Source organism: Mesocricetus auratus, unplaced genomic scaffold (assembly GCF_017639785.1).
Source record: "Mesocricetus auratus isolate SY011 unplaced genomic scaffold, BCM_Maur_2.0 Super-Scaffold_100042, whole genome shotgun sequence".
Taxonomy (NCBI): Eukaryota; Metazoa; Chordata; class Mammalia; order Rodentia; family Cricetidae; genus Mesocricetus; species Mesocricetus auratus.
In genome coordinates, this window is record NW_024429219.1 from 5724932 (window position 1) to 5733829 (window position 8898).

Below are 8898 nucleotides of genomic sequence, written 5' to 3' on the forward strand. Positions count from 1 at the left end.
TAGGTCAGTCTGAGCAAGTTCAAGACCAACAGATGGAGCAGTCTGAGCACAGGAGGTGTTAGGGACAGACACCTGAGATGCCGAGGCTTCTTGAGTCTCGGTCATCTTAGCTCTCAGGCAGCTAGACCAACAAATCGATCTGCTCAATGAATGCACCACCTCACTAGCACATTTCCAAAACAAAACCAAATTCTGATCTTGGGAGGCATGTACCATCAATAGTCACCAAGGCAACTAGGTCTATGTTTGTTCTAGGCAGTCACCAATTCTTAACCTTGCAATCCAAACCTTGCATACAGGAAGAGATAACTGAAAAAGTCAAAAATAGATAACTAAAGAGTCCCTGAAGAAAGTCTTCATTTAAATATTGTTCAGAACAACTTCAGTGGTTTTCCACTCACACAGCAAAAACAGAGGATAAAAAATTCCAGAGCCTGTCTTCAAGACAATGAAATAGCATGTGACAGTGAGTCACTGAGATGGAGAGAAGGAAACCATCACGGCCAGGAAGCAGAGAGCCCCACACCTCCACGTGCACAGCTCACAGGAGCGTGCGCAGCTTGCACGAGTATGCACACACACATGCTCTTTGCTCACAAGCTATTGGTTTATTCTAAAGACAGTATCTTATTGTCTTTAGCTGTAGAATAAATCAATGCCTACTATACCTACTGAGAAAAATAAACTATGGTTTCCAATCCTACAATCTAGAACACAGAGCCTCTGTGCACAGTGAGCCTAGGTCTTAGTCTTGCTGCTGTGGACATGTGAGCTAAAGGTACTCTGTCCACTCCACACAGAGGAAGGCCCTGGGCATCTAGGTTTGCCATGAACTTAAAACCAGCAGCTAAACATGCAGTTGCACAAGGCTACTGACAGATTGCCACACTCTTTCTATAAAAATATGCATTGTATACAAAGCCATACGTGTATATGTAACGGAAATCCATTAAGAGGAATAAGCCTGGCTGTCCTGGAACTCACTTGGTAGATCAGGCTGGCTTTGAACTCAAAGAGACCTGCCTGTCTGCCTCCTGAGTGCTGAGATTAAAGATGTGCACCACCACCCGGCAAGTTTTAAGACTATACATTTCATTAAAACCCTTAAAATAAAAAAATCAAAGGACACACTTCTGCTGGACAGGTGGACTAGATAAGAAAGGACTTGCAAGGCCCCAGAGCCTGTGGTTCCAGCAAGTTAACAGCACGGGTGTTTTCAAGAAGCACCAAGTACAGCCGGCCCTCAGCACCAGCTCTGGGAAGGCAGGCTCACCCTCATCTCCCGCTCACATAGCACAGCCTTGAACTGAACCAAAGCTGCCTGAACTCCTAGCTTAGCCAGCAGTAGTGGGGCATAAGTCTCAACGTCCAAATCCTCAGTTCAGATGAACTGGGGACAGCAACACGACAATCACATTTCCAAAATCAAAGAAAATCAGGAAAGGACACAACAGGGCAGTTGTAACTGAGACACAACGCCCTAGGGCCAGAGTGCAGCTCGGTGGCTAGGTCCATGTCTATCGGCTGGGGAGATGGCTCAGCGGGTAAAGTGACTGTCCCCTAATACCATCCATATAGAGCAGTGTGCTGTCCCAGCATATCCTTACTAGAGAGGCAAGACAGGAGAATCCTGGTTAGTTCAAAGGTTGGTTAGCCTGGTTTACAGAGCACAAAAAGACCTTAGGTCAGGCATCCAAGTTGTTTTCGGACTGCCATGGCATGGTGCGGTATGTGTACACCCACACACACTCCTTTAAAAACTCAATCATCCCAGAGAAAAGGTCTGCCCTATTCATTTTTTTTCTAGTCACACAGCACGATGGTTTCAGATGACATGAACAGAAGCTGTTTTACTTTGGGGCTAGGGATGATTTTTCCACATAAGTCTAGTATCTTATCCTTACTTCTCCTGTTATTGTAATTTCCTAAGTGTCACTTATGGGTATAACTTAGAGTAAGATTAAAATGAACCGATAAGGGTGATAATGCACTTTTTTTTTTTTTTGGGTTTTTACGAGACAGGGTTTCTCTGTATTGTTTCGGAGACTATCGGTCCAGCCCGGCCTCGAACTCACAGAGATCTGCCTGCCTCTGCCTCCCAAGTGCTGGGATTAAAGGCGTGCGCCACCACCGCCCGGCGTAATGCACATTTTTAAAATCCCAGCACTCGGGAGGCAGAGGCAGGCAGATCTCTGTGAATTCAAGCCCAGCCTGGTCTATAGAGTAAGTTCCAGAACAGCCAGATTCAGTTCACAGAGAAACCTTGTCTCAAAAACAAACAGAAGAGCCAATTATCTAAGGATTACAATTTTAACTATACTCTACAACAATAGGAATGAGAGATCATTGCAGGCAGCATTTGAACTCTTGGCACCTTATAAAGTTCGAAGCAGGGTCATTGAGAAGGCTCAGTGGATAAAGCACTTCTTGCCAAGACTGGCAGTCTGAGCTTGACTCCCAGACCCCAGAGGGTGGAAGGAAAGAACCCTCTACTAAAATAGTCCTCTGAGCTTCACACACATCATGGCATGTGCTTAATCACACACACACACACACACACACACACACACACACACACACACGTTTTTAAGCCTATCACAAATGCAGTTTCTGCAAGCAGTGCACTAGAGCACTCTTGTGTCACTTCTGTCACTTTGAATATATACAGACAGGACAAGGGCACAACACTGTAAAGAGCAAAGGTCCAAGGCCTCTGCTCTGAAAATTGTCTTTTCTTTCCAACACTGGCACAAGGTTTCCTCCATGAAAATCACACACACGGGAACCAGCCATGCCCTTAGAGCACCATAGTTAAAATAGTGCCTGTTGGCATGGTGCCCTACACCTGCGATCCCAGTACTCCGGAAGCTAAAGCAAGAGGGTCTCTAGTTCAAGGCCCTCTGTGCTATAAAGCAAAAACCTGAGTTATCCAAACAAAAACAAAATCCTAAAATCACAGTCAGAGTCAGGCCTGGGCTACACTGTATTGGAAAGCCCTCAGCACCACGGTACACCTGCCTCAGAAAGGCAGAGTCTCAGCTGGGAAGCCGCAGTGAGCACCTTGGAGAGGAGCCATTCGGAGAACAGCTTGGCCCCTTCCTAAATGGCAGACACGTCACCTCCCCAGTTCACCAATCCTCAAGAGCACTCGTGGTTCTTCCTATGTTAGGGGCGCCAGTGAGAGAAAGCAATACCTGAAGGGTGAGTTATGTTTTGTTTTGTTTTAGCTGTTTTTCGAGACAGGCGTTTTCTGTGTAGCCCTGGCTGTCCTTGAACTCATGGAGATCCTCCTGCCTCTGCCTCCTGAGTTCTGAGATTAAAGGTGTGCATCACCACTACCTTAGAGGGAAAGATTTTTAAAATGTTTCTTTTTCTTTTCATATTTAGTTGTGTGTGTGTGTGTGTGTGTGTGTGTGTGTGTGTGTGTGTGTGTGTTACCCGCATGGCAGCTTACAACCACATGTAACTCCAGTTCCAGAAGATTCCTTCTCCTGGCCTCTACCAGCACTGCACGCACACAGGGCACAGATATGCATGCAGACAAAACATTCACATACAGTCAGTAAAATAAGTGTTAGAAAGAATAAATATACCTTGGAGGCTTAGCATTGAGGCTTAAATAAGTAGTTCTTAAACTTTATCAAACACTTGATTACCCAAATTCCCATTTTAGCAACCAAACACCCATCTGGGCTAAGCAGGCCCTAGAGCCTGCACTTTCCATAGCAGCTAAGACGGTACAGTACACACCAGAGTGACAGTGAAAACCAGAGAGTTTCCCAAGTGTTGTTCTGTGGCTGCAACACAGTTACCTGTTCTAGGTATCAACCCAATCAGGAAGCCCATACTTTTTTATGTGAGAGTAAGCACTACAATTGTTTACCGAAGGTTATAATCAGAACACTATAGTAATTCTTAACCTCTTGATGTTAACAGAACTTTGGTTCTGCATTCTCCCATTTGGGAACACATGCTGATAGAGGTCATTCTGCCTGATGACAACTCCCTGAGCAGTTCCGCAGTCAGGAGAATTTGCCCCTAGAAACATTGCTGACTGTCATGCTACCTGGAAAATTAGAAACTTTTCATCTCACCCCACAAGGTTAATAAAAACTAGCTGTCCCTTCACTGGGCAACCCGAAGTCTGTGAGCTCTATTTTTGGCCCAGGTCCCTGGCATCAGCTCACACAACCTTCCGTGTGTAAACTCATCCCTAATGGTGCCGTTTTTTACAATTGTCTCTTCTTTGTCTTCACTCATGATACAATGTTTCTCATTGAAAGAGGGGAGTGAAAACGAGGTCCACCATGGTAACATGTGCACGCTACCACCTGCTCTTACAAATAACGCTAGTTTAATCTTCACTGGGGTGGCTGCCCAAACTAAGACTAGAGATGCCGAGAAAGGCACACAAAACAAGCACTCCACACCTTCCCTCTTTCCACAGGCTGCTTCCCTAGGGTGCCTCTTCCCTATAGAGCTGGGCCAGACCAAACTGTCTTCTTGTCCATCTGCACTGCAGCTGAGACAGGAGCTACTGTTCCAGGCTGGTGAGGGCGCTCCTTCCCACACTCCACTGCTGGCAGCAGCAGGCAGAGCTGTATACAAAGCCTTCAAAGGACAACCACCTGGGCGCCAATCTTGCATCCAATAAAACAGCCATGTTTGCAGCTTGAAGAGAGACACACATCATCATACCCTGAATAACCATCTCGAGATTTTTGTAAGAAATGCAATGTATGTGAAAAAACAAGTCACACTGGAATGTGTATTATAAGATGGGTTCCCTGTGGGTGGTCAGGATTTGAGTCTATAGGCCTATTTATTTTCCAGCTATTATTTTACCATCAAAGGCCAAAGGTCTGTAATTCAGCTACCAATAGCAGAGTTAGAGCACTTACAGAATTGAGAGGCCTGGTTTGAAGGATGGCAACTTCCTACCATCCTGGAATGAGACCCCATGTGACACAGAGAGAGTGGCCCTGTCTTCTCAGAAGTGTAGAACACTTGACGGTGTTTATACTGATGCACTAACACCCTAAAATTCAGTGGAAACAGTTGAAACATCACTGGGCAGTGACAGTCAATGTGAGATGCTGTGCCCATTCCTGGTTATTTTATCGACTAATCATATGTTTTATATGTATATTAAAGAAAGGCAAATGGGGAACAAGGAAGAACTTGGTATCTGCGCAGCTAAAAAGATCTGCCTTGTGGTTATTCTTTTGGGTGCCAGGAAGTTGACATGCAATACCCATTCAACTAATCCTCTATAAACAGTTGGTTTTCCGTAATCACAGCCACTATTCCCATGTTGGAGGGCAGCAGCATTCAGAGGAAAGCCAGACCTAGTGCCTGTATAATAAGCACCAGAAACTGAGTGCCAGAAAAGCTGCTGCTGTCCATGCCACAGGCACGCTCTTCTGACAACAAGGCCTATAAAGAATGGGAGGAAAACTCCAAAGGTAAAGAGATCTGTTCCCACCCAGGAACTCCTCTCCACCCTTCCTGAGTAACTCAAATGAAAGGACAGGTGACTGGTGAAACAGCTCCAGAACAGAACCCCCAGGCACTCAAAAGCACAGAGTTTAGAGGTAGGCACTTGTCTTGTCTAGTATGTCCAGGTCTGGGGTTTGACTCCTAGCAAGCATGCCCATGCACACAGAGACTCGTTTTTCAACAGAGGGTAACAGATTAAGAAATCATTTTTATATTCTCTCTCTCTCTCTCTCCTCTCCTCTCCTCTCCTCTCCTCTCCTCTCCTCTCCTCTCCTCTCCCTCTCCCTCCCCTCCCTCCCTCCCTCCCTCCCTCCCTCCCTCCCTCCCTCCCTCCCTCCCTCCCTCCCTCTCTCTCTCAGGTTTTTCGAGACAGGGTTTCTCTGTGGCTTTGGAGGCTGTCCTGGAACTAGCTCTTGTAGACCAGGCTGGTCTCGAACTCACAGAGATCCGCCTGTCTCTGCCTCTCGAATGCTGGGATTAAAGGTGTGAGCCACCACTGCCCAGCTAAATCATTTTTATATACCCTTAATAGACACCATCGCATTTAAATACTCATGCATGTTCTAAGTCTTTGGAGTTATCACGCCCATCTCACAGGAATCAAAAGGCAGAAGGCTCAATAACATGCCTGTAGCCTACAGAGATCTGCCCGCCTCTCCTTTCCAGTACTGGGAATAAAGGAGTGCACCACCACCAGCTTTAAAGATTTCTTTTTAAATTGTTTTCGTTGCCAGGTGGTGATGGCACACGCCTTTAATCTCAGAACTCAGGAGGCAGAGGCAGGAGCATCTCTGTGAGTTTGAAGTCAGTCTGGTCTACACCGTGAATTCCAGGACAGCCAGCACTGTTACTCAGAGAAACCCTGTCTCAAAAACAGAAACAAACAACATTATTTTTACTTTATGGACCTGGAGAAGTGGTGAGATTAAGGGCACTTGCTACTTTTGCTGAGAACAGGGTGGTGGCTCACAGCTGTCTGTAATTCTAGTTCTAGGTGATCCAATGTCCTCTTCTGACCTCTGCAGGTTCTAGGCATCCATGCACTGCAGACATACATTCATGCAAAACGCTCATGCATACAAAATAAAATAACCTTAAAAAAATACAGCTGGTGGTGATGCATGCCTTTAATCCCAGCAATTGGGAGGCAGAGGCAGGTGGATCTCTGTGAGTTCGAGGCCAGCCTGATCTACAAGATCGAGTTGCAGGACAGCCATAGCTACACAGAGAAACCCTGTTCTGAAAAACCAAAATATAAACATGGGGTGAGAGAGCTGGCTCAGTGGTTAAGAGCACTGGCTCTCTTCCAGAGGACAGGTCCAATTCCCAGCACCCATATTGTGACTCACAGTCATCTGCAACTGTCTGTAACTCCAGTTTCAGAGGATCCACTTACACCCTCTTCTTACCTCTGCAGACAAAACATCCATACACATAAAATAAATTTTAAAAAGTTAAAAATCCATTCATTCTATGTTTAATCTCTGTATGCCCATGTGTGCTCACAGATGCCTAGAAAGGGTGCTGGACCTCCTGAGCTTGAATCATAGGGGGTGGTTAGAGGCCTGATGTGAGTCTGGCACACCTTTAGTCCCAGCACTTGGGAGGCAGAGGCAGGCGGATCTCTGTGAGTTTGAGGCCAGCCTGGTCTACAGAGCGAGTTCCAGGTCAGCCAGGGCAGTTATACAGAGAAACCCTGTCTTGAAAAATAAAAAAGTGTAATAATTATAAGAAGCCACCTGATGTGGGTGCTGGGAAGCAAGTCCTCTTGACCACTGAGCCATCTACCTGGGCTCTCCTAGGCCACCCACCCACTTTCTTTTTTTTGGTTTTTCGAGACGGGGTTTCTCTGTATTGTTTTGGAGGCTGTCCTGGAACTTGCTTTGTAGACCAAGCTGGCCTCGAACTCACAGAGATCCTCCTGCCTCTGCCTCTCGAGTGCTGGGATTAAAGGTGTGCGCCACCAACGCCTGGCTTCACCCACCTTTTTTTAAAGGCTGAGAGCATCTGTATCATGCAAAGAAACACTATTCAGAAACAGTAACTTTCCAGTGAGTTGTCAAGACAGGACCTGAACTTCCCAAGGTACTAGGCTAAGGTAGGAAACACTGTTGGGAGGGATTGGGTGCTCTGGTCACTGACAAGGCCAGAAACACAACACAGGTCTGCTGACCGGCTTCAAAGCCCAGTCTGTCATGTTTCTTGGATGCTAATGCCCGCCCTTCTGATGTTTCAAGTCATCTGAGAATAGCAAAGAAACAAGTTAATAACCCATGAGAAGAAAGATGTGGGAAAGCATCTAGATTATAAGAATTTTCTATAAAAAGGTTCATAACCATAGATTTTTATCAAGAAAGTTCTGGAATACTGGCACCTTCGAAATTCCTCATCTTCTGCAGCAAAAATGAAATGTGACCTTTGCCCTCCCCTCTCACTGGCTGTAATGATTAGCCCAGCTAGGTCAATAGCTAAGGAAAATACAAGACAAGCCTCGCCCCACTGATTAGAACAATCACAGATCTGCCCCACTACCAAACTCCTCCCATGCAATCAGATGAAAAGTGGGACCCAAGGATACTTGCAGGGGTCCTCCAAGGCTGCAGAGCGAGTCTGCTGTCCTCTGGAGAAGCCAGGAGGAAACAGTGTAGAGAAGGCACAGCCATAAATAACAGACAGAGAAGGAAAATGCTTCCGGAATGATGACCAGAAAAGTCTCCTCACGAGGCTGGCCCACCAGAGCAGCCTGAGGGGAGAAGCCATCACTGAATCAGCCTTTTGATAAGGGCAACCAAGAAGAGAGCAGGTCAGACTAGGAGAATCCCACTTTCTAACTAGGAAGACAGGTGAGCAGCACAGCACAAGGTTAAAGGTCAGCCAGGTCTGTTTCAGCTGAGGAGGTGAAACTGAGTAAAACTGTCTGGTGTTTTCAGTGTTGCCTAGCAAACACAAGACCCTGAGATGACCCCAGCACCAACTCCCACCCCTTTGCAAGGTGTTGGGTTAATTCTAGAGTGTACTACTTTTTTTTTCCCCAAAGCATCTAGATAAAATGCCTGTCAAGATTTCTTTTATCAGATCTTTATGCTTTGCAACCTTCAGCAGATAAAAGGGACAGATAAAAGTTGAGATAATAGCTGAAGGCCCAGTTTTCCAGCACCTGTAACTAAAAAGGCCTGAGCTGTCAGGTTAACACTGGGCTGTCTGTCAGCTTTGGACGCATCTACTTTCTAACTCTTGTCCCAAGCAAAACTGCTACATTTGAGTCAGGCTACTTTAATTTTTTTAAACTATGCAATAAATTCAGAAAAAAATGAAATCCCTAGAAAACTTAAGGAGGATTTATTTCTACATCCTTGCTGCTCTTCATTGGCAAAATCTTTTCAGAACCTCTTCTGCAAA

General features: G+C 45.9%; 1 protein-coding gene across 6 annotated transcripts in view; it reads right to left on the reverse strand.

The window, feature by feature from the left end:
• The window catches only part of Rere (arginine-glutamic acid dipeptide repeats), a 321115-nt gene that overhangs the window by 37643 nt on the left and 274574 nt on the right, over nt 1-8898 (reverse strand). The window lies entirely within an intron of this gene.